General features: G+C 36.3%; 1 long non-coding RNA gene across 1 annotated transcript; it reads left to right on the top strand.

Annotated features, from left to right (window-relative positions):
- Positions 1-27,023, top strand: LOC134761940 (uncharacterized). The gene is made up of 2 exons (XR_010141166.1): positions 1-4,063; positions 5,812-27,023. It is a non-coding gene; the product is annotated as an uncharacterized LOC134761940 (long non-coding RNA).

Genomic DNA, 27,023 nt, shown 5'->3' with positions numbered 1-27,023 from the left:
GACAAAAATTTATATTTTTTATAATTTTATTCATTTAGAGAAACGTTGTTTTAAATATGCAGTCATTGAAGTATGTTTATTAAACACATAGAAAGAAAGAAAAAAATAATAAAATTCCTTTAGAATCATGCCAGTCAGAGATAACTATTGTCCCTAATTTGAGCTACTTTCATATAGGCTTTGCTTGATATCTGTGAATGATGTTTTACAGTATAATCTGTTTTGAAACGTTTGAATTTAAAGTACTGTGAATATCTTTGCATTTCTTTATATTTTTGTGTGTGTTATCCGATTTTATTTTCATTTATAAAATTTGTAATTAAAGTGCATGTTCATTGTAAAATATTCAACTAATAAAGAAATGCCCTGCTGTTGTGACAGCCCACACTATACATGGGAAGATGCTCCTAATGGCTTGTTGTATGGGCACTGGATCTCTTTCTTTGTACGTACAAACATGTTTACATGTATGTATGCTATGGGCATATTATTGGCTTAACCAGCCCTCTATTTTTTATATTTATGCTGTTTCCAGTGTTTCACTATGATATTAAAGCCCAAGGCTCTTGGTAGCTCATACTTAAGGCCGGTGTCTTTGAGAAAAAAAAATTGAACAAAATGCTCAAATTACAACTTTTTGTGGGCTACTAAAGTAAGGATATATTTTCTTCTAGGAGTGCTCAAAGAGAAAATAGTGAAATAATGAGCCACATCTTTCACAACGTGCTAAAAATAAAGTAAGAAAATAAAGTAAACTAATAAGGTAAATAAACTAAGAAAACCAATGAGTAACAAGAGTGAAGTCCTAATAAGAAGTCTCCCATCAAAGAAAGGCTCAGGGCCTGATGGTTTCACTGCTGAATTCTACAAAATATTTTAAGAAGAAGTAACATCAATTCTAATAATAAACTTAGGAATTTGCTTCATAGGAAAATTTTCTTTTATAAGTTATATTTCATTATATAAGTGATGTTTATAATAGAAAGCTTAAACATTAGATATAAGAAATCTAAAGAAAATAAAATTTCTCCATAATTCTTATTACCCAGAGATAGTCACAGGTCTCATTTTAAAGTAAATTCATTTGTAATTTTCTCTCCTTGTGAAAAGATCATGCCTTACTTATTACTATGGAATATTCAAGGTCAGGAATAAATGGTTGAAGTGATTGGGTGTTGTGCTCAGTGAGCTTGTGTTTCTCTGCCTCCTACTGCATGGCAGAGTTTCTCAGAAGGCCCTGACCCCTTCCCATTCACTTATTGCTATCATTGCTTCCTATTGATTATGATCACCAATATCCTTCCATTAAACCACAGAGTGGTTTCCATTACTTGATGCCAAGAATGGCAAATGACCCACTGTGAAGTGTGAGTTTCAATATTGTTTTTCCAAATTACTTTGTAGTTCTCTCAACACCATTTATCGAATAGTCCTTACCTTTGTACTTTCTCACTCCTAGCATTCTGTTAAACAACTGGACTCTTTCTAGACCACATTCTTCCTTAAATCAATCTGAATAATTTTCAATTTTGGCATTTATTTTTTTAGCAGCACCTTCATTTATTCAACAAATATTTATTGGCAGCTACTATGTGTCAGTCATGATAGTGATTAAAACCGATAAGGATATAAAGACAGAGAGTGTGGTGGGATAGGCTATTTTATTTAAAGTGGTCAGAGATTTCTCTGATAAAGTGAGAGTTGAGCCAAAAACTGAATAAAAGGAGGGAAGGAGCTATGTGACTATTTCAGGGAAGATCATTTCAATCGGAAGAAAAGACAAATACAAAAACCATGAGGTTTGAACAGGTCTGGTGCATCTATGAAAGGGTTTTGAGCAAGAGAATGAAAATCACTGACTTTTCTGCTATTATTTTGAAAATAGACTGTGGGGGGCATGGCACAGTGGAAACTGGGATGGTAATTAGGAGGTCTTTGCAATAATCAGGTGAGAGATTTATAATATGTGTCAAACATGGAGGGTACTAACTCTTGGATGGGGATAATGAGGATTAGCTGTGAACCTCTAAAGGACTAGCATCACAGCTTATTAGTCATTATTTTCCTGGAATCCTCAAGTGTGGACTTGGCACTATGTTCAATAAGTGCTCCTTGGATGAAGTCCATTATTGGAATTTGGAGACTAATATGGCCAAGATTCCGTCCTGCCCGACTTTCAGGCCACAGGTCTCAACTCTCTACTAGTATCTCTCTAAATTTGGACCCTTCCCCTGGAAGAAAATGCCCCACAGAGTTGTCTTATTTTCTGTTCTCCTGGGATTTTCTTATACATTTCTTCTGGTATGCCTTTTCTATGGACAACATTCTACCCTTTTAAAACATGGAGAATACAGTTCCGGGTACCACCCACTTGTTATTCAGCAGATATTTACTGAACACTTCATATGTACTGGGCATTCTTTCAGGCTCTTGTAATGTATCAGTAAGTAAAATAGACAAAGATGTCTTCTGTAATAGAGATTACATGCTAGTAGGCGAAAGGAGAAGGTAAACAATAAAACATAAAAAATAAGTAAATAGTATGGTATGCTAGAAGTCAAGAGGGTAAATTTTCACCCCCAATTTTTGTTTAATCCTTATAACCAGTCTTGTGTGTTTCTTCTCACTGTTTCTTTTCAACTTATTTTGCTAAGGTTATGTCTGATACTAGCTTTTTAGCACAATGGGGAATTTTACTAATTTGGAGAATTATAATAGTATTTTTTATAGTATTTCAGATATTTATATAGTATTTTATAGTTTACAAATTGCATTCATTCTTTAAAAAGATACTCATTAGACTTCATATTATTGCTGTGGGTTAGATATAATTTTCCCATTCTAAAAATAGAGATACTGAGAGAAATTTATAAGATTTTATACAGAAATGTAAATGACAGATGCAGAAATATAGTCTGACTTCCTGAGGAAAAAAAATTCTTGAAAATTATATCTTATGGTGATTTTTAATATAATTTTTTTAGCTTTGGGTCATCATCCCACAGATGCAATCAGCATACACATGATGTCAGCAAATTGTGTTGTTAAGTACATATTAACATGAATTAAAATCAAGGAAAGCAATGCTCACAAGGAGTGTACGATTTGTCACCAACTATAAATATAGGATCAGAAATCTCAGAGTTCACAAGGTCCAATTTGTGAACTGAGAATTGCTATTTTTTTGTACATGTGCATATACTTTTTCATAATAAGACTTTCTATTTATTTATTGATTTTATGGGTTCTTTTTTTCAAGACACAGGTCTCAAGATGTTGTTCAGGCTGGCCTCAAACTCCTGGGCTCAAGCCATCCTCCCACTTCAGCCTCCCGAGTAGCTGGGATCACACATGTTTGTGCTACCATACCTGGCTGTGATCATTTTAATCTCATAATAATGAGAAAAAAATGTGAAAAAAAAGAGGCAAGAGGGAGTAATATCGCACAGATGGAGGATGGGAAGAAGATAGACTCCATTTTCATGATTTTTCAAACAATTGCTGGAGTAGATCTTAAGAGTGCCCTCCTTACTGCAGATCACCTGCACAGCTGCAACTTAGACACCCCTAGAAAGTCAGACAGCTTCCTCCTAGGGTAGAAGACATCACTTCAAGCTCTTGAATCAATCACTGTTAGGAAATCCAGTGTTAATCTAAAGCCTACCTTCCCTCTGCAACATTCTTCCTATTTTAAATCTGGTTCTTGGTAAGTCATTTTTGTCTCTAATACAAAACCATGTGTCCTAAGCATGCTCAGTGTGATGGTGTAAGTGGGCTTTTACTTATAAATTAATATGATGGGGGGTGATTTTTCACTGGTTTGAACAGCAAAGACTAAATCCATAACCTCTCACTTCCATTTTTCACAGGAAGATTCTATAATGCTTTTGGGAGAAAATGTTAAATTATCATAGTCTTATCACACAGTGGGTGACACAGGGCCCTTCCAGTAGGGCATCAAGAACTGACAGTCACAGGGAGACCAATCCAAGAGAAAACAAAGACGGGGCTCCTTCTGACACCACTATGGTCTCCTGCACATTCCATGGCAGTTTTAACGCCGGTAACTCTCTTTCTTCACATTGCGATAGTATCCTAATGGGTCATTTATTGGAGTAATTACCCCATCTCCTCCTACTGTGATACTATAGGGAAATACTTAGCTTTCCAACAGTTACATTTTCTATGCCTTATCATATCATAATATAAGTTAATACTCCTTTTGGTTACTGATTTTATTTAAAAAGCAACATTACTACTTTACAAAGCATTATAGAGAATTGTTTTTTAAAAAAATTCTAAACATTCTGTACCAATGCCATTACAAACAGTGTAAAATAGCACAAATTCTCTGATTCATATATAACTGTTAGCTCTGCTGATTATCCACAAAAATGTACATATCTGATGTTTTCTATTGAATTGCGTTGCATGGTTTCACACGACAGCAGAGAGAGACAACTTGGAAATTACAGAAAGTATAAAACTTAAGAACAACAGCTTAAAGTGTTTAATGTACTATAAACAGCTTCTACTGTTTAAATGTCTATGAGCAGTGCAATGACAAAGAACAGCAAGGAATAGAAAACTGTGCAGTTTATAATTAGAGCTATTAGGAGTACTAAAGTGAATATAGAAAGCAGCTACCAAAAGCGAGCTGCTCACCAAACCTTATACAAAGCCTATACTGGAGGATGCGTCTACACTAGCCCTTTCAAAGGAAACACATTAAAGCACATTTATATCTGCTTGGTGTCAGCATGTAGGCAACAAAAATGCATCACACTCAAAGAATGTTTTCTATTATGTGCAATAACATCTGTATTATACGTCACAATGATGGGCATTATTGTGGTGTCACTGCCACAGCTTTCAACATTAGCATGAGGGGGAAAATGGACTCTTTCTGTATACCTTAAGCTAAAAAATGCTCCATGAAAAAATAATGTTCATTGGTGAATTCATGTCACTCTCAAATAAATTTTGTCAATAATACATAAACATGCCTAATGTATGTCAAAGATTTATCCCTTTTACTTTTATATTTAAAAGATGTTGAACAACTTCATTTATTCCAAGTGAGTTTTTTTCATGTTTATAGTGAGTGACTTGATGTTGTTAATTATACTGTGCCTTGGAGTCTAAGGAGATCCATGTGTGAAAAGGGAGAGAGAGGCTTTGCCAGAAACATGTCACACTCTTCATAGTGTCCATAATTCATAGTGTCCATAATCAAGCAAAGCAAAACAAAACAAACAAACAGAAACCACTGCTCTACAAGGATTGGTGCAGTCTTTGTTCATACCACAGTTATCTCAACTGCTTTGAAATTACTTCTTCATTCTATTGTATTATAGCATAGAGTGTCTGCAAATGGCAGTGGCAACATTTATCAATATAGACAAGTTCAAGGGAAATATGGTGGCAATTCATTTTGATATTACAGATCCTTAATGGAATACAGCTGAGTTTCCTAAGTAAGGCCTTTGTATTTGAAAGGGACGGGCTTGAGAGTCTATGAATCTTGGCTCAAATCTTATTCCATTACTAAGAAGCTGGATGTCTTTGTATGTTGACTCAATATCTCTGAATCTTGATTCCTCTTTCGTATCCTACTGCAGATTATGTTACTAAACTCAAGGTTTTTATTATATTAAGTAGTAGAATGTACATACACATATACACACATTAGTGTTTGGGTCAATAGATTATAGTTCATCTCCTCAGCCTTGTGTTCTAAGGGATAATGTTAGTTATTGTCTCGGTACTGACCTAAGTCACAAAATCAGAAATTTTCCTCTCTCTTCTCAGGAAAAGAAATAAAATTCCATTAAGAGAGCTTGAGGAAGTGGACTTAACTAAGCTGGAGTAAGGAGTGCAGAGAGTGAGGAGACAGGATGCAAAACAAGAGTATGTATTTTGTTATTAGGTTTACTTTTCTGCTTTGATTTTTCTTCCACTGGTTGGGTTCTTCCACTGTGTGAAAGAACCTGTAGTCCTGTTATTGTAGCTTATTGTAAAGTTATCCACAGACTCTCTAACTACTCTGGAATTGATGGCTAAGAGCATAACTTGGATCTTATAATCCTGTAGGCTTCAGAAGCAGCTTAATGCCACCTTGACCTTGTCCCCTTCGACTACCAGGCCTTTCTCTTGGTAACACTACTCTCCCCCAGCCTCTACTGTCCTAGCATCTACCTCCTCTCTTGTAGGTAAATTTCCTCAGGTGTTGTAAATAACAAGTTCCCTTGGGTATTTACCTACAAGAGAGGAGGTAGAAGCTAGGACAGTGAAGGCTGGGGAAGATTAATGTTATAAATTCTTATCCAGGCTGGGACACTTTTGAAAGTGAAAAAGTGCTATTAATAATTACATTAATACTAGACACATAAACCAGAACTATCCCTAGCAAACAGACATGTGGACACTCTACATAGGGCCCTGACACATTAACTAAATCATTGCTTCAGCACTATTTGTGAGCTACTAGAGGAATAAAAATGGCTATAAGACAAGATTCTAATCTTTGGAACAAATTAACAAATATGAAAGAAATAAAACTTGTAAAGTGAAATATGATATACAGTCTAATGTGTAGACATGCATAGTTTGGAAGCAGAGAATCTAGTTCTATAAGAGAAGGCAATAAGAGAGAAGCAGTTCTTGAGTCAGATCTTGAATTAAGATGAATTGACAGAGAGATGGTTTATAGATGAGAAAACTTCAACAAAGGCGAAGAGAAATTGACTTAGTCTTTGCTTGGCTTCCTTCGTGACAATTCTAAATCTTTATCCCTTTTCTCAAGGGTATTGTTACTGCTCCCAATCACTGCTCCCATTCCAACATAAGCATTTGTTCATACTTTAGAAAGAGAAAAGTGGGCTCTAAGGGGAGAAGTGCCTTTCTTTTCCTCTCCTTACCGACATAGATATAATCTGTACCCAGTCTTATTTCTTCTTCATTTCCATAGAAAACTGTGTCCCTCTAGTTGATAACTCCTCTCTGGGCTTTTAAATCCGTTTTCTTCTCATATCTCTCCAGATCTATCATATGATTTATTTCACTTCTCCCCTCTATATTTATCTTCTCTCTTTACTGGATCCTCCTGGGTCCTTCTCTGCTGTCTACAAACATTCTCAAATATCTCCCCTTCTACATTCATATATATATATAGCATCCCTCCACTGCCATGCATTTTGTCTAATTAATGTCCTATTTATCTTCATGGTTATGCTCCTTAAAGAATATTCTGTAGATCTTCATATTTCCTTCCACAAATTACCTCCATGCAACCTGGCCCCATTGCCTACCACACCATAAAAACTGCTCTAGAAAATACCTCCAGTATCACTCTAATGTACACCTAATGGCTAAATCCAAGCAACTCTTCATATGTTCTTAATTTCTGTGCAGTACTCAACACCACCAACCAACCCCTCTTCTCTTGACATCCATCTCAATTATTTCTCCATGACTCTCAGTCTCCCTTGCTTACTTCTTTTCCATCTTCATTAGACAGTCCTATGTCTGCTCAAGTCTTAATGCTCTCTAGAGTTTTGTCTTTACTCTCTATCTTGTATTATACATTTTCTCAGAACAATTGTATTTTATCCCTAAGCTTCAGCTACCACCTATACTCTGGTAAGTCAAAGACAAGCATCGCCATCTGGTAAGTCCCAAACAACACCAACAACATCTACAAAACATGCTAGATCTTTACTGAGTGTAAAACCTTTATCTCCAATTGTCTTTCACTATCTCCACCTGGATGTCCAGGGGCAATTCAGGGGCAGAATGCTGATTCCTCCTGAGCCCCTCTCCCAGTGAATGGCATAAACTTCCAGTGAGGCAGGTTAGCTAGATGTAGGTAATCATTTTTTAACATTTTTTTCTTTATTTTCCTAAGTGATTTAATACATCCAATAGCTTCTATACCTCAGGCATCTCAAGTGTCTGCCAACCCCTACCCCTGCCACCCTCAGGTCCTTAGCAAATGTTACTTTGTTTAATATCCCATAATTTATAGTCTGGAGTCATTAAATAAATGCTCTTCCAGACCTGTTACTCTTGGATCCATTTCTCATATATCTTCAGAGATCTCCTTAGAATTTCCCTGCTTCCAGATCCAGTTGACATAAAAGAGTCTGCGATTTCTGCTGTATGTGTTTCCTGAGACAGTGCGACAAATTACCACAAACTTGGTGGCTTAAAATAACAGAAATGTATTCCCTCAGTATTCTGGAGGTCAGCAGGCTAAAGCCAAGGTGACATCAGGACAAAGGTCCCTGCAGTCTTTAGAGGAAGACCTGTTGGCCTCCTCCAGTGGTTGGTGGCTGCAGATGTTCGTTGCGTCACTCCAGTCTCTGTTTCCGTGCCCACATAGCCTTCTCCTCTTCTGCCTGTCAAATCTCTTATGTCTGTCTTTTATAAGGACCCTTGTCATTGGATTTAGGGCCCACCTGGATAATCCAGAATGATCTCTTCATATAAATATCCTTGATTTAATTACATCTGCAATGATCCTTTTTTCAAATAATCACATGTCCTTGGAGTTAGGACATGGACAAACCACTTTGGGGGCTGCGATTTGCCCTCTATACCTGCTTAAGAGAAGAAATTTCAAACTACTTTATATAGCATTGAAAGCCCTTCATCTAAATCTGGACTTTACTGTCCCACAAAATCCCTTGGATATTATGCTCAGCCATGCCAAACTGCTTGTCGTTTCCTAGATGTCACTTCCTATTTACTCCTAGGGGACTTTGCTTACTGATTTATCTGCCCCGCACTCTCTTCACTATTTTCTGCCTGCTAAATGCAATGCATCCTTTAGGGTTCATTCAAGGATTATTCCCTTAATGAAATGTGTGTTGAGCCCACCGTAACCCCCATTATCACTGGACTCTCCCTGCATTGTGACATTATTGTATTATGAGGACAATATGTCCTCATAGTACATTAACATTTTGAGCTCATATGTAATTATGTCAGCACCCTCTCACTTCTATCTCCTCCCCTTACTAACCTACCTTTTTTTCTTTTTTAATTTTACATCTCATGGAGTGTGTATCTCCAGAGTCTAGTATGACACTTGTCATAAAGTGGCTTTTAATAAAAGATTGATGAATAACATTGGCGACCAAGTACCTAATATGTGGTAGTCATCATGCAGGGAATTTATATATGAGATATTTGTTGATATCCTCAAAATAAGACTGAAAGACAAGTATTCCCGGCCCTACTTTAAAAAGGAAAAACTAAGATTTCGAGGAGTAAATAGCTTGTCCAAGGCCACAGAGAAAATAATTGCCAAACTTATTCTTTCAGCTGAGATCTATCCAACTTTAACTGATGCTATTTTCAGTTGAAAATATTGATTACCTAAAAATTACTATGAGAAATGTGTGTGAGTTATTGAAGTTGGTCAGCTTTTGATACGTAGAAACCTGAATTGCAGACAGAATTAGTTTTTATTCAAAAATATTTTGTGGGTTACTTGCAATGTGCTAGGTATTATTCTAACACCAGGGATATAGCTGTGAACAAATAAGTCTGAGTCCCTGATCTTGAAGAGTTTACATTTTAGTGGGGAGATGAGAGAAAATATACAAATCTCAGGTAGTGATAAGTACTGAAGAGAAGAAAATGAACCAAATTAAGGAAACATAAAGTGATGCAGTGGTCCTTTGTTAGAGATCATCAGCAAAAGCCTCTCTGATCAGTTGCCATTTGAGCCAAGATCTGAATAAAATAGTGGAAAAGAACAGCCATGGGGCAAGCTGAGGAAAGACTATTCTGGGCCAGGAACAGCATGTGCAAAGGTCCTGCATTGGGGGGGTTCTGGACGAATTCAAGGAAAGCAATGAAGCTAGAGTGAATATAGTGGAATGGTCAGTGCAAAGGGTGGATGGAGATCCATCCAAAAGGGAGTGAGTGAGTCTTGTCAGCTACAGTAAAAACAGTGGCTTTTACTCTAAGGGAGATAGGAAGCTGATGAAGATTTATTATTATTGTTTAAATTTATAAACAACAGAAATTTATTTCTCATAGTTCTGGAGGCTGGGAAATCCAAGATCATGTCATTGGCACATTTGGTGTCTGGTAAGGGCCTGCTTCCTGGTTCATAGATGGTGCCTTCTAGTGCAGCCTCACATGGTGGAAGAAGCTAGATAGCTCTCTATGATCTCTTTATTAGGACACTAATTCTATGCATGAGGGCAGAGGCCTCATGACCTAATCACCTCCTGTATAGGCAGGGTTCTCCAGAGAGACAGAACCAATAGAATCGAGATTTTTGAGCAGAGGTGTGATTATGATCTGACTTAAATTTTAAAAGATCATTTAGACTGCTGTGTTTTGGGGTGTGAGAGGATGTAGGAGGCATTCAGATAGTTGGGACCAATGGTGATGGCGGCTTACAGCAGTGGGAGGTAGAGGAAGTGGGAGTAGTTAATGACATTCTGGATATACACCAAAGCTAGAGCCAAGAGAATATCCTGTGGACTTGGGATATTGAAGAATCACCCTAAAGTTTGGGAGTGTTTAATCTATACATGTTATCTAAAGCCATGAGAATGAGCCAGGCTGTCTGTTGTCAACACCCAGTCCTGTAAAACTTCTTGATGTCTTACAGCACTATCCAACAGAAATACAATAAGAGCCAATGTGAACCACAAATATATTCATGAATTTTCCAGTGGCTACATTAAATAAAGTCAACAGAAAAAGAAGAAATTTATTTTGAAATGTATTTTGCTTATCCTAGCACACCCAAAATACTATCATTTTCATTTGCAATCAATATACAACTTTGTAATGAGATATTTAACTCTATATCTCCAATATATTATCATTTCAACATGTAATCAAAGTAAATTACAGCCAATCTTTCTTGCTTATAGATTCCATATTTGTGAATTCACCTACTAGCTAACATGTGTTTGTAACCCCCAAATCAATGCTTATAGTGTTTTGTGGTCATTCTCAGACATGCACAGAACAGCAAAAATTGAAGCCACTTGATATGTGTATTCCCAGCTGACATCAAACAAAAAGGTGTTCTGCCTTCCTGTTTCAGTTCCCCTATGGTAAACAAATATCCTTTTTATGGTCTGTTCAGTGTCATATTTTTTGCATTTTTGTGCTTTTTCTTGATAATTTTATGGTTTTAAATGTCCCCCAAGCGTAGTACTTGAAGTTCTGACTATGGTTCCTAAAAGTCAGACGCTATGATGTATCTTCCAAAGAAAATGTGTGTAAGATAAGCTTCATTTAAGCATGAGTTACAGTACAGTGGGCTGTGAGTTCAATATTAAGGAATCAATAATTTGCATTTAAACAGAAACCCACATGACACAAAGTTATTTATTGATCCATTGATGACCAGAGGCTTGCAGGAATATAGCCCTCTATTTCCCTTGAGAACAATAGTTCAGTACTTGCTAATTCAGTGTTTCCAATACTTTATAGAACTTTTATACTCTGAGTAATGAGAATCAACTGCATATTATTAAGATAGCTTACATTATTTTTCATACTAAGTGTTAAAAATCTGGTGTATAGTTTACACTTACAACACATATTAATTCAAACTAGCCATGTTTCAAGTGCTCAATTGTCACAAGACTAGTGAGTTTCAGAACTCAGGTAGAGGAGAAAAAAAAATGGCAAAGAAGAATCAAATGGAATGGCCAGAGAGTAAGAAAAATAAAGCCAAAAAAGTCTGATGGTATAGAAGAAGGCATGAAATGAGAAGGTGCACAAAGAGAAAATTTCATTCATGTGAAAAGGTACAAAGACATCAAGTAAGGTGTGTGCTTTATTACTGGATGCATGGACTTCATTGTTTATCTTAGCAAATGATGTGTGGTTCAAAACTGGTGCCTGGGACCATGTGGAGTCATGATTGGGAGTGAGATGGGGAGAAAGTGAGTAGAAAACCTTTTTGAGAAGCTTGGCTATTAAAAACATGTTTAGGTGCTGGTTGTATACTTGAAAGGATAATGCCTACACCTCAAAGTGTAGTCAGTTGCTGTTGTATTTGAGAAACCAACTAAGGTGAACTCGCTAGAGCTTTTTTTTTTTTCTTACAACAAAAAAGTACCAAATGCCCATTTTCTTCCCCTGGGGATGAATGCAGTCATAATGCAAAGCAACCCAAACTTGATAGTTGTGCAACTTGCAACATGGAAAATGAAATTCAAATAAAGTCAGCTGTGCTGTGGCAGGGCTTCATTGGTAAGAAAAGAACTCTCTTTTCTCCTCACTGGGATTACAAAGTAACTCCTCCATGTAATAGAACTGAACTGATTCTCAACTTGCCAACTTAGAATTCTGTGCAGAGTGATGGGGAGCAAGCAGTTTCTTGAAAATGCTGCCTTTAGGTATTGCTGATTTTTCAGTTTGTGTCACGTTTCATGTTGATGCTTATTATGCTCACATTATGGCATTGTGGACCCAAACAGGAAAAATATAAGAGTGCACATGGAACATATGGAACATCTTATAAACTCCGTGTTGGTCAATGTTGGTGTCTCTTGGTGACTGATGCTTAGCTTTGATAGCATGAGGCCTGCCAAAGCTACTGGCTGCTGAAGGATCCCTGGAGCCTAGGAGGGCCCAGGTACACAATTTCTTTACCTTATAAACTACTCTGTAAAGTTCTTTCCCAATTTGTTTCCAAATGGGAAAACAAAGAGTTGCAGTTATCATGCGATCAACTCAAATAGCTACTTTCTCCATTTTTAGTGTGGCTAGAAAGGCATTCCAGGAAAGGACCTACTTTCTGCTTGGTAAATAAGAATGCTACACATTCATTATTTGAAGAAAGAATATAAACAAAAGTTTTCATTATGTCTCAGAAGTGGTCACTGCAAAATAAGCCATGAGAAATAGTATCATTTCCTTAATAGATAATAGTCCCCCAAGAGTTCTCCTAAAATATCTACGTTGGTGTGTTTATTTGTTTAGCAATAACAATGCTCTTCTTTTATAGTGGTTAGGGGAATCCTTCTGTGAGAGGTCTCACCCCTATCCCCAGTCTTTTTTGGGAGAAGTTTTAAGAAATCTACTCTGAGGCAGAAGACAAGGCTCCTGTGCCTGTGTGAACAGGTGTTTGTCTCCTAACAAAATGGAAATGATTTTGAACCTGTGAGAAGGAGGAAAGGGGGAGAGAGAATGACTTTTCTGGGTACAATGTAATACCCTCCTGGAGGAACCCCAAATCACTAGTGAAAAATATGAAACTGTTAATTGTTATTAAATGCTACGTATGAACTTGAAAAGGACCTACCTAGTTTGGAATACCGGTTCACAGGGGGCCTACGTGGAGTCAACCTACAGTGGACAGGGTAACAATTGACACCAGGTTCACCCAAATACATTCATTCACTTATACTGCACACCTCTTTTTATGAAAAAATTGGAGATACCTTATATTAAGGTCACAAGTAAAATAAAATGTAAAATAAACAAGGAAGTTCAGCTATAAAAGGAGAAAATTCAGTGATTTTATTATGCTCACAATGAGAAGTTTTTAAAATTTCATTCGTGCTTCAAGAAAGACAAATGTATTCCTAGTTCCAAGAACAGTACTAGATGAAGCATACCTTTGTCTCTTACCTACTTCCAGGTCTTCTCAATGTTTTGGTCTGGTTTTTCCTTATTTTATTGCATTTAATATACTCAGTAATTGTCTTGGAGTCTTCTATTCCAAAGAAAACACAATGAGAAGATTGCACAATACAGTAGAAAGAACCAGATTCTAGGTGTCATTTTAGGTCCAAATTTAGCACTTAATGAATGCATGGTCTTGCCAGAGCATTTAGCCCCTCCAAGCTTAAGTTATACTGATTTTCAGTTAGGAACAATACAAATGCCTGGTTTACTTCCTTATTCCATAAATGTTCAATATGTAAGTGTTAAGAAATAAACATGAGTTAAAAGGTTCCCCTTTCTATCGACTTCCCTTTGTATGGTTAAAGACACTATCAGGATGAGTTTGAGTACATAAGGGGCTAAAGTGAGATTCATAAATATCGTAAAGAAAAACCGAAATTGATGAATATCCTGGAAATTCCATTGTGGAATTAAGAATCCCATAGACTCTACATTAAACCAGTCTGAGAAGAAGAAGGAGATAAAGAGAAAGAGAATAAACTTTAGACATTAATACTTTAGGAGAAAAAAGTGGGAGAGATGAAGAGAAGTTAAATGGTAGTTGTGGTGGGAAGCTAAGAATTCCTGTACATAGAGGAATATTTGAGTTTGCTGCCCATTTGTTCATTCTTTCAAACAACACATATTCATTGGGCTTCTATGTTACAGATTAGTCTTGGATGTGTTATATCCATACAAGTAATGACTGAGGTCAGAAAATGTTGTTATGGCAATTCATATACATCACTCAGATGTTTCTAAATGTACACACAGCGTATAGCATGTTGTCGTATTCGAATAAACATAAAGGGATCAGTTCATTCCCCTTGGAGAATCACTGACACAAGTATTGACCTCTCCTCACCCCAAATTCTTCTGTGATTATTTCCTTTTGTCATATTCGTGACATTGAAATTAGACCAGAACAAGAATTTTTAGCCTTATATAAACTAGTGCATTACCTTAATCTTTTTTTATGCCTGAGTTCTCTCTTTATTCTGAGTTTATCCAAAATGGTAGTTTATAGTGCCAGCATTAGTTTTTCAGCAAACTTACTTTTTCAACTATAGAAAAACTATCTGTGACTTCTGATGGACACGATTCCCTAAGCTTGAAATATTTGCCAATGACACCTTTCTGCATATGCAGTGTGCCTACACAAAGCAGATGGAATCAAATGCAATTCCGCTTTACTTCTTTTGTGACAGACAAAAAAGTAGGATAGGACACCAAGAAGTTCCACAAAACTGGCTATATCATTTTAGAATAAAAATCTGGAGCAATTATTGAAGCATTCAGTAGAGCAAGCCCATTTTAGTGCACGCCAGAGCAAAGCCTACCAGTATTTTGAGGCTGAAAGAAAATAAATAAATTGAAAATCCATAATGGGTTATTCATAGCAGATGGGATGAGGAAGTCAAAGCATGAGAGCATTAGCAACATTTGAAGGCTAACTCGACATAGCTGGAAGTTGATTGTATCATACCATATACCTACTGAAATATATGTAGTCTATACAAGTTCATCCAGATTCTTAGTATATATTTGAATTTGTGACAGTGTATTTTCTCTTTTCATAAGTTCTTAAACTCCTTCAGATCACTGAAGTATAATTTTGTGCACTGAAGACAAATTTATTAAACTGCTAAATGTTTTCAACATCACCTGCATACTTAAAAACAGTTTACATTCTTTCTTAGTGTTTAATGGATCTAAAATAGCATTATACGAAATGCCATATATGTTTATTTTATTTGGTTGCATTAATTTTTGATAAAAACTAGACTTTCAATTTCAGGTGCAGCCATACGTAAATTAAATGAGTATTATGTATGTCACACCACTTTGAAATTTAATGTTCATGCTTTAGTCACAAGTTTACCATCTCCCTTTGACTCAGAATCAGGTCTTTGTGTGTTCCACGTGAGCAGCTAACAGTGCATTGATGCATTTCAGCAGCAACAAGAAAAACAACAGAATCAAGAAAGAAAAAAACACACCAGTTGATTTTCACCCACAGTAGTTATAAGATCTTTCTTACTTTGTGCAATTTCTGTGCAAAGTTTATCATCTTTCAACAATAGCTAAAATATTAATCTTAACACATTAATGATGTTTGGGCCATATTTTAAGAAAGTTAATAAAGTGTTATGAAACTGGTTCAGCATTTCTTTAGAAGCCTACAGTTTCCTCTTTAATGCTGCTTCATTTTGGAGTGGCTTCCTGTCTCACCATTGAATTTCCACCTTTTTTGCCTTTGCTGGAATTAGTACCAGTCAGACCTCTAATGATATTTTAATGTTGGGGGGAGTGTTGGCTTAATTCAAATATATTTTCATTTTAAAGTTATAATGACTAAGTACACCTGCTCACTTAAAAATTAGCACCTAGTTAGGCAGTTTTCAATAGCCTAATCATCTTTTGATTGTCTCTACTTGTATCATAGGCAGTTCACCTGCTCTTCATCTAAACTTAAATGTTTCCTGTTTACACATCTGAAAACACTGAAAGATGATAATATTTAGAAAACAAAGAAAACTGAAACCTACATTTAAATACATTATTTATATAATTATCCTGTAATTAAAGTAATTATAGTTTGTAAAAAACTCGTTTCTTTAAAATTTTCATTTAGAGATTTCTCATGGGATAATCTGTGAACATGTAGAAAGCACACACACACACACACACACGCACACACAAGTTATCAATGTTATCTGCACAACAAACAAATGTCACCTCCAGATTTAGGAATTTGAAATCTGTTTTATCTTTTCTGAAACAAATATACCCCGAAAGCCATACAGTGAGATAATCCTATAGAAGGGATTACCTAGATTGACTTTGGGAAATCTTTAATCCTCTATAGTTTCAACAGCAACAATAAGAAAAAGTCACAGTTATACCTTGCTGAGCTATACGCTGGTGCTACGGATAGGTGGTCATGTCATATAAATAGTGAGTCTCCAGCATTTCCTAAAAGACTAAGACAGTGTCAGATAAGGCCATGAGACATGAGTGTGCTTGAGTGTGTGCAGAGGCAATGCAGAATTTTCAAAGAGGTCCTGACAAGCCCTCACAGTTGGATTTTCATTATCTTCAATGAGAAGGCATATCAGTCAGCTTTTTGCTATACAGTGCTATCCACATTACTGCTTTTTATATGATTTCAAAGTGGACAGCACAGTTTGTGTCCAGTTTTTCATTCTAAATATCCTATTCAATAGTTATTCTTCTTTTCTATACCTTTAAACAGATTTTTTTTTTTAACCACAGTGAGATCACATCACACTTTGGGAGCATTAGCTTGAAAGTGAGTTAATAGATCTGGCTTGTAGACCATCTTCAGAGGCTCTTTTAAAGAAATACTTGGAATTGAACCACAAAAGTTTTATTTTCTCCATGTTTTTGATCAAGTTTTATGGGAAGAAGTGAAAAGTACTCAGAATATCTTCATGCAGTTTTCAGAGAGATTCTATATTCTTGTCTGCACCTCCATAACCCTCTGTAAATACCTGACTTCAGCTCTGCATGTAAGGACTCAGGTTGTCACATTTGTTGGTTTTAAAACTAGGCCATCATCATAGAAATTAAAAGAAACATAGATGATGAAGGAAGCGCTACATAAATAATGATGAAGAAGGCTCTTTGAATCTTTCACTTTCAGGAAGCACTAGTGAAAGATCCCAGTGACCCCCAACTCCTAGAAAAGAATGTCCATGGGCCGTCCAGCACCTGAAGCCACACCTGCTGCTGTCATCTGTTCTTTGATGTATCAACTTCAACAGCTTAGAAATACCAAGAACAGGAGAAAAGGAGAGGGAATGTAATTAGCAATGCTGTATCCCCAAACTTCAGCATTATCTCAGGTCATGACCCTAAGACCTGAAATCTCTCCCCAGGGATGAACATTCTTTGGCAGAGTGTCAAACAAGTGATTAATAAAAAAGCTGGAGCTTGAAGCATCATGGTCTTTCCCGCTCATAGTAGTCTCTGTCTTGGACCTCTGGAATCCTGCAGCCTGGAAGTTATCCCCTACATAGACCCTTCAAACCACTCAGACTTCTTTGACTTCTTTTCAGGTTAAAGTGCTGAAGTCACATTATCTGAAAGTGGCCTTCAATCAAGTTAGAAATACAAAGAGTTCTGCTGACTGGATGGTGTTCATGACAATAATGTCTTAGAACTAATAAATGTAGAGTTATATTTAGTCAATCCGGTGCTGACCCAAGACTAATACTGAAAGGAGAAAAGGCCATAAATTTGGGCAAATATGTGGCAGCTTCTGTAACTTTGTAGAGGGGAAGACATGTACTTCATCTTAGAGTAGCAATGGTTCCATTTTGGTGAGCGTTGTAAGACTAGAGAGATCCTAGGAGGAATAAGTTCAGGGATAAGGCTGAATTAAAAAGAAAGGCAACACTGCTTGTCAAATTGAATGTGTGAATCAGTTCCAGATCTTGTGGATACGCTCTGCAGTGGACAAAAAGGGAAGAGTAAATATTGGGTATTCATCTGGGCTTAGTTTCCTCTTGATACTTCTCTCACCCAAGAGTATTCTTTTCACTTAACCTTCCTTAAGGTCTTCTTTGCATGAAATGTGTTTATCTCAGTCTCTGATAGTTGTGGCCTGTTGGTTTCTCTGAAGATTTGGAACAAGCAACCATCAAAAAGGCTTTTTTTTTATTTTAAAATTGCTGTTTTTTGGGTACTTAATATATATCACACACTATGTTGAGTGCTTTTTTAAACTTTACCTCCCTTATTCATTACAATGAGATTATCATCTGATAGTTGTGGGCTGTTGGGTTCTCTGAAGATTGGGAACAAGCAACCATCAAAAAGGCTTTTTTTTATTTTCAAATTGCCATTTTTGGGGCACTTAATATATATCACACACTATGTTGAGTGCTTTTTTAAACTTTATGTCCCTTATTCATTAAAATGAGATTATCGTTAGAGATTATTCCCATTTAACAGATGAAAAAACTGAGTCTCAGCGAAGTTACGTAAATTGCTGAAAGTCACACAACTAGAAAATACAAAAAAACAAGGTTCAACCCCAAGTCCATCTAACTCTATAGCCTAGTAAGGCTATAGTTCATCCACATGTCTCATCTCCTGTCTTCTATGGTAAACTCAGTTCTGCCTTCTAGTTGTTCCAGCAGGGCACACAGATACCCATTGATTCTACTGTAAAGAGTTTTCTCCAAATGTATGATGGGATCAATGTTCAGCAAGAAGCAAAAATAAAATACTAGCAAATGACAGAGCAATTTATTCCCTTAAAAATTTCAGATTTAGCTTTTAACAAGGGCCAGAGGAGAAAAGGGAAATTTTTTTTTTCTTCCCTAGGCTATCAGAAACTCCATCTTCCCTGGCCACAATGAGTCTGGAACACTCTCTCTTTCCATGCTTTATTCAATTGAAAAGACTCGATTTTATATTAGACTGAGCCTGGCAGCCCCACTTGACAAAAAGAAAAAAAAAAAAGAACACCTAAATAAATGTCTAAATTTAAAAGGCTACTTATTCATCCCTGATTGCTCCTGCCTAACAGAAGACACTGCTGGTAAATTCTTCCTGCTACCTGAAAGTGATATCTTCATCTCAAGTCACACATATGTGTGCATATTAATTTACCCATTTTTACCATTTTGGGATTGCATCTAGCGTGTAGAGTCTTGAATCTTTCCTCCTTGGGGGTTTGGATGTGATGACAATCCTAGGTGTGAGCCCATTCATCACAGAGCACACAGCAGTATCATTTCCATGCAGTGTGTAGGTATTTTTTAATTAGCTTTTCTAGCTCAGAAAGAACTAATTAGAGGTGTGCACTAGAACAATGTTGATCTTGAAGACAATAAATATTTCACCATTTTCTTGCAGGGCATCTTTGGGTAGAAAATTTGCACTTGGTTTTCTTTCTTGATTTTAGACAGCCCAGAATCCCAATTCTACTTCTCCATTCACATGTCCACCAAATGCATATATATACCCAGGCTCTTCTTTGTCTATTTGTTCTTTGTCTATGACAGCTAAATGCTTCTTATTTCTCCATATTTGGCTGAGCCACTTAAAAGTCTGTCCCACAGTCTATTTAATCAATCTGACAACAATTCGTCACCAAGTATTCATCAAACACATACTAAACTGTCAATAGCACTAGGCTCAGCTGTGGGGAAAATAAATAGAACCAAAATAAAAGTAAAATACAAAGCTTCTGTCCAAGTTATTGTCAGTAATTTGTGTGCTTGTGTGTTCCAATTACAAAAAATTATGTATGTAATTGGCAATATTTCTCTGCTTTTTATCTAACAAATGGCAATTTTACGTGGTTCAAATTAATGTGTTCACGTATATAATAATTGTAAGTTTTTTTCAATTTACATAATTTAGGCTACAATAGAATGAAGCATTAATTTTAGGTACAAAAAATAAGTTTAAAATAGGAACTAAAGATTACTTTTGAAATTAGAAATCATACATTTTAAATAAGTCAACTTCTATGGTGGGCAAACATTTTAAGTGTCAAGTTTTCAGCTGTTACACTATTTTATTCCATGCCATCAAATGACTCAAACAGAAAAAAGCAATGAGCTACAAGTCCTGTGCTTCAGAAATGGAACAATAGGGACCAACTGATGAGTCCCTATATCACCACACATCCATGAATATTAAAAGACAGTTTTCTTCATCTAAGTTCATGTTAAGCTCAGTAAATGGAAATTTTAATTTGACTGAATTCCACCAAACATTTATCTAAATGTCCAAATGGTTGATTTTTACTATAAATTAGGTAATACTAAATATTTGAGGATGATGAAGAGGCCCAGAATATGCTATTGCGGCATAAAAAATATTTTTTAATAGAAGACATTTGAGTTCCTGAAATCTCTTTTCTGCTTATAAGCAGTGTCCCAAAAGAACTCAATCATCCTAAGCGCTCTCCCTGAGAGCGATTCAACTATCTTCACCAAAGAGGAGAGGTTTCCACACCACATCTAAACAGACATTGTCAAGAAACGATCATATCTCCCATCTACTCCCCTAAGGGCTCATTCATATTTTCTAAAAGTCATTTGTTTTTGATAAATGTCCTTCACTCCCAATCCTTTCCCTATTAAAATGGTATATAAACCCCAATTTCTAATCACCTCTTTGAGCCACATTTTTTTTTCTGTGAACTCTTGTATGCCCCTGTGTGAATAAAAATCCATCTCTTCTCTTGCCAGTCTGCCTTTAGTCAGTTTAATTTACAGGCCTCCAAGTATTGAACATAAGAGGGTACAATAAGTAACAGTAACATCTATTTCAGTTTATGGAAAACCTTCATGACATTATCCTAATAAACAACTTCCTAAATATTTCTCCCTGTTATTTTCTGTTGCCGTTGGGTCACAGTTGCCTGGCCTAAGGCTAACAGATGATTCTACTGGGCTTCCACATTTAAAAGTTGATGGCCCATCTGTTTTCCTGTCCTCTGGAACTATTTGTCTGATTAAACTCATTGTTAAACAGAACAACTCAGTATGGCACCTCAGAATGGCAGTTGTGTCAGATTGCAATTTACACCTTTAGAAAAGGGTTTAGGAGAACAATATTGTTTTGACACATTCCTTTCACTTTTGAGCCTTCATTCTGATTTATGACTCTGCTCCTTTGTTTTAATCTTGACAATCTGGAGGAGTTTTAAACTGAAAATAAATTTACTGTTCATTTTGTTGTTACAAAACATATAATTTCAAGAGTTGGAGAGGCCTTGAGACACTGCCATTTTATAGTAACTGAGGGACAGAGTTGTCAGGGCCTTGTCCAAAAGTACATAGCCAGAGGGTGGCAAAGCCAAGCCTAGAACTAAGATCCCCAATCCTTTGGCCTAAAATCTTCCTATCCATGACTCCATACTGAAGACCTTATCCTAGTATGAGCTAACATTTTAAGAAACAAATTACAAGGCTCACAGAATCTGCTACTTTACGTTTATAAATTCTTATTTGATCAAAGCATTTTAGTATTGGCATGTAGATGTCCCACGAAAGAATACAACACTTTATGGTTTTCTCAGCAAACGCTAGTAAAATATTTAAAATTATGACAAAATTAATTCTATAGATTGTGTCTTTAATTGTTCCATGCTGAATTACAAGAATATTTGAATGGCATATGTGGAAAGACTTTCCACCACTTTTGTTCCAGCAAAATATGTTAATGTTTTTCTCCACAAGAAAGTCGTGGAAAGCTCTTCCTCCATATGTCATTTAAACAGAGCGAACCTTAGGTACTTTCTGGCCCACGGGCAGGAAGCTGGAATGGTTGATTTCTGGAAGAGCTAAACACCTTTTATTTATACAACTGTGCTTGTCTCAGTATAAATCTTATATTGATAACTATTTCTTGGCTCATGGATGATGAATTTCAACTCACTTCGATTTAGTCTGATAAGCATCTACTCTAAGAACAGAGCAGTGTTCAGTGCCAAAGAAACAGGCTCTTCATTAACTTCAATTGTCTGCAGTTCTTTAATGTGCCTATGCTTTTTCAGTTCTGCACCATTGCTCCCTAAACTCATTCTACCAGGGAGCCTTCCTCCAGGCAGCTGTATGACTACATTGTACCCAGTTTTCAAGGTAGATCTTGGAGGTAACTATTTTCATTGTTTAGCCTAATCTTGTCTCTTCCTGAAGTAAACTCATCTTTGTCTAAATGCACATTTTTATTGTGCTTTCATTACAACATATTACATATTCTTCCATACTAAAACTATTTGTGTACATAAATCTCCACAACTAGATTTGAAGGCCCTTGAGGACAAAATATATATATATATATATCTTTTGGTTTTGGTTTCCTACAATACCTAATACAGTACATGCTGGTTACATAAAAAAATGTTTACAATTACTCAGTTGAATGGCTGAGCTCAGAAAATTCTAATGTTTTCCACTGAAAATATCCCCCCAGATATTATTTGTTCTCTGTGTAGATATTGACACGAGATTTTCTTCTTGGTCACTTTGCAAACCGGGGACCCCCAGCCAGTGACGCCCCACCTGGCCCTCCCTTGGCAATGCTGCCTGCTGCAGGAAATGTCCCACCTACTCGTCCTATCAGGGCCAAGTCTGGCTTGCACACCGATTCCTGAGTTCTTGTCCCACACCCAAGAAGAATGAGGACGTGCTGACAATTGAAGAATGAATAAGGCAGGGAGTTTTATTGAGTGATAAAATAGCTTTCAGCAGAGCAGGGACATGGGGGTGGTCCCCCTACCCAAAGGCAGAAAAGTCCCTCTAATATGGTTGAGTCTGGGGCTTTTATGGGCTCAGAATCAGGGAGGGGCAGGCCATAGGCAGTATTGGAAAAGGCAACAATTGATTGGTTAAAAGGTGTTATTCAGAAAGAATCAGTCAGGAAAAGGAGGGGAAACAGGAACAGAAGTTCTTACTCTGGGTCACAGGTTTCACTGGGAACAGCAGTCCAGTCTTTCAGCCTTCAGGCTGTTTTTGGCTTGAAGGTGGGGTTTCACAGGTACCTGTCCCTATCTGCCTAGGTGTTTGGCTGCCTCCTATCACTGTCAATATCTGTAGAGATAGATAAAAATCCTTGCCATTTTAATATTTATTTATGCCACAATATCTTCATTAAAATCAGTACATATTACACTACTAAAGTACAAAAATAATCAAACATCAGAAGAAAACAATTTATTCAGGAATAAATCCATTGATCCTCTGTAAGAAAGAAATAAATATATATTTTTGAACACTCCAGAAAAAATGAAGTCCCTAGTTAAAAGATATTATTCTGTGAGTGCCTTCAGCTTCAGCAGATGCCATGTCTTAAAAGTGGAAATATTTGATTCACCAATACTCACTGAATTGATCGCAGTTGTCAAGTATCATCTTTATACAGCAGGTTTACAGCCATTGTAAAATGATCCAGGGAGTAAATTGAAACTCAGAAATTACTTTCCAGAAAAAGTCACAAAATTCTTTTGCAGCATTACAACATCTTTTTTTCTTCCTATATTTAGCCTTTAATGTTAAATCTCACCTTAATAGTTCAAAGCTATCTTCCATAAATTCACACGTATCTGCCAACTGTATGTATTTATAAACACTTTAACTTTGTGATGAACACTGAAAAAAATTCTTTTATTTTCTCATTTAAAAAAGAACAGTGGGAAATGCAGTTTCAATTCTCAAATTTAGACATATTCATAAAACAAAATACTCTATAATTTTAGTTGGCTTTGGAATTTGCAATGTATTTAACCTGCCACCTTTATGAGCTCTGGTGATGTTCCCAATCTATTAAGTGCTTATTTTGAATCAGGCTACTCATTTCATAAATATTACTCATGAACCAAAATAATACTGATTCTTTTACCTTGAAAATGCTTACCTTTTGCAAGTTGTGCTGAGAACTGCATGCTTTCTGTTTTGAGATTATCAAAGCTTTTAAAATCTTTACTACCTTGGTATTACTAGCAGATAGGGTATGTTGGTTTCTCAGATATATTTAGATGTCCTGCAGTAGCTTGAGTCCTGTTCGACTTTCTGGCTTAACTTAAATCAAAGTTACATTGAAGTCTTTCCTTCTTCTCAAAGGAAAGTCTCTTCATCTGTCTTATTCTCGATGTGTTTGCTGGGCCTGGCAGGAATCAAAATATATTTGAGAGAGGAATGATGGAACGCCTTCTAGAGGCATGTATTCAGCAGGATGCCACCAGACTGTGATGACATTTTTTTAAAAAGTTATAAAGGAGCACATGATTTACCTTCTCACTGAATAGCTTTCATCCTCTGTGAATGTTTTTTTGGTATCCCTTGAAGGTTACTAAAACCTGAATAGTATATATTTGCCCCTAGAATTGAACAAATGAAGAGACATCCCGTGGATAACACTCCTATGGGGTAGCACAGAGAAAACTTTACAACCTATTGAATCTAAAATTACTTTTTGCACAGCCTGATATAAAGAGATATTTTAGTCTCTATCATTACTGCTTGGGACAGGCACATTACATGGAAATTAAATAATAATAATAACACATTTGTTGAATTCCTCTTATATGTTCCATTCACTGTTAATAAATGAAGTATTCTGCACAATAATTCTATAAGTTAGATACTATTGTTAGCCACATTTAACAGATGAGGAAACTGTAACATAAGTTAAATTGTAGAGAAAAACATTTTAAAAATCAAATATATACATATACACACACATATATATACACGGAAACTATATAAATGTATACACAGAAATAATATACATTTATATTAAAATTGTGATAAGTACTATCAAGGACAGTATAGAATATAGTGAAAAGGTATAGCAGGGATCTGAAGATTAAAAAAATTCTTCAAGGAATGCCAATTAAGAGTTAATTAGGAAAACAATGGGTATGAAAAGGCAAAGGCAAATATGATACTGTCTTTGTATTCAAGGATCATACAGGTTAGTCAGGGAGATTAAAAGATACATAATTAATGTATATGACTTAAGTATTCTGTTAGAGTACGCAGACAGCCAGACATGAGCAGGAGAGGCGAGCCCCTGAGAAAAGGGAGGTCTGGAAAATATCATACCCCAGGGACCACCCAAAACATGCATGCTGGCTATGAGCAGAGAGGAGGGAAAATACCTATGCCGGAAGGAATTCCCACTAGGATGCCCAGTAATCATTCACTTTGCAGTTAACCTGTCAGAATGTAGCTAGATGCATGCTGGTAAGGAGAAGAGGAGACTTAAGGCAGAATTGGGAAAACTAGACAAAGAAAAAAGGCAGAGGCTTGAGACAGAGGCATGAACTTCAAGAAAGTCCAACACCATAAAAACCCAACGCAGAATTCTCACGGTACAGCTGGCTCACTCCCTTCAGCAGTCTGCCAGGCTTTATCTTTTCAGAGTGTACTGCCTCTCTACATAAACCCTATGCTCTATTTTCTTTCCACAAATTCTCTTTTTTGCCTAAATCAGTTACTTGTCAGAATTCTTACTCCAAGTAAGACTAAGAACCGAGGATTCCCACACTTCTCGGTGACAATTGTAGGAGAAACATTAAGAGCAAGCTGTATATATGGAGAGAAAAGGAAACAGTTATTTACTTAATGCCTCTTGGCTTCAGTTATCTTACTGGCAAAATAAATGATCTTAGGATGATCATTAAGATTCCTTCCATTCGTAACATTTTTTTCTATTCTCTCTTGTGATTATTCCAACCCTCCTACAAAGTAGATAGCATATGAAAATTCCTATTTTTCGTAGGAATGCAGAGGTATAATGAACACCAATGACTTGCCGCAGACACACAGCAAAGTTCATGGTGGAATTATGTCAAAAACTGAACCTGTATGCCTTCTCATTCTTTTCTCTTTCTAAATATTAAAAAATTGCCTATTTTAATCAACAATTGATTATTTAAAAATTAGATGAGTCAATGTTGGCTTACACACATTACTAACATTCTTACAATAAAAGTCAGATTGTTAAAATAATCTAATAAAACAAGATTTATTTTATTCAGATACCTCAAAATATTTACCAGTAATAGGAATTTGGCACATTTTCAGTTTTAGATACATTTATTTTCCCAGGATCAGAAATTTGCAAAAAGCATACTTGCAAGAGGGGAATAAAGTAATCCTCTTAAAATAGTGACAAAACCCATAGGTTGGTAGATTGTGCCCCCTTCGTGGCAAACCCAAATGTTTTCTATTCTGCTGGAGATCTAGCGAGTACATGAACTATAGTTACTACCCACGTGCAGCTCTTGCTCCAAGCAGGGGTGTCCAGGGAAGAGAATACAGTCATGGGTTCTTAGTTTCTGTTTCTGGTTGGGCCAGTTAAGCACCTTCTTCATCTCTCTTTTCTCCTTATCACTAGAGACGGAAACTAAAAACCATGGCATCAGGCTGCTTTTAAAAGCCTAAAACAAAATAGAACAACAACAACAAAATAAGGCAGATTGGACAAGCTTGAATGGCATCCCCTCTCCTTCATTGTATGTTTGATGACGTTTCCCACAGCAACCCAAAACATCTGTGGGCTACCTGAAAAAGAAAACTTAATTCTACTCCTCTCAAAAACAAACAAAGCAAGGAAAGATGATGTCACCAACTAGAATAAAACAGAAGACCAACTATCTGATAACAAGTATTCAGAAGTATTCACAAAGCCAAGTTGAATTTACATACGATCCATTTAATAGAGCTCCTCAAACAAAAATGAATCCATTTTTAAAATTACTGTATAATATATCATTCTTCAACAATGCTTCCTAGTGTAATCGTTGGTAAAATACTGGAATAGCCTATTTAAAAAAAAAAAACTTTAGAAGTTAACAGGTTTGTATACACTAC

This window comes from Pongo abelii, chromosome 7, assembly GCF_028885655.2.
Source record: "Pongo abelii isolate AG06213 chromosome 7, NHGRI_mPonAbe1-v2.0_pri, whole genome shotgun sequence".
Lineage (NCBI taxonomy): Eukaryota > Metazoa > Chordata > Mammalia > Primates > Hominidae > Pongo > Pongo abelii.
This window is presented reverse-complemented; position numbering and strand designations above follow the sequence as displayed.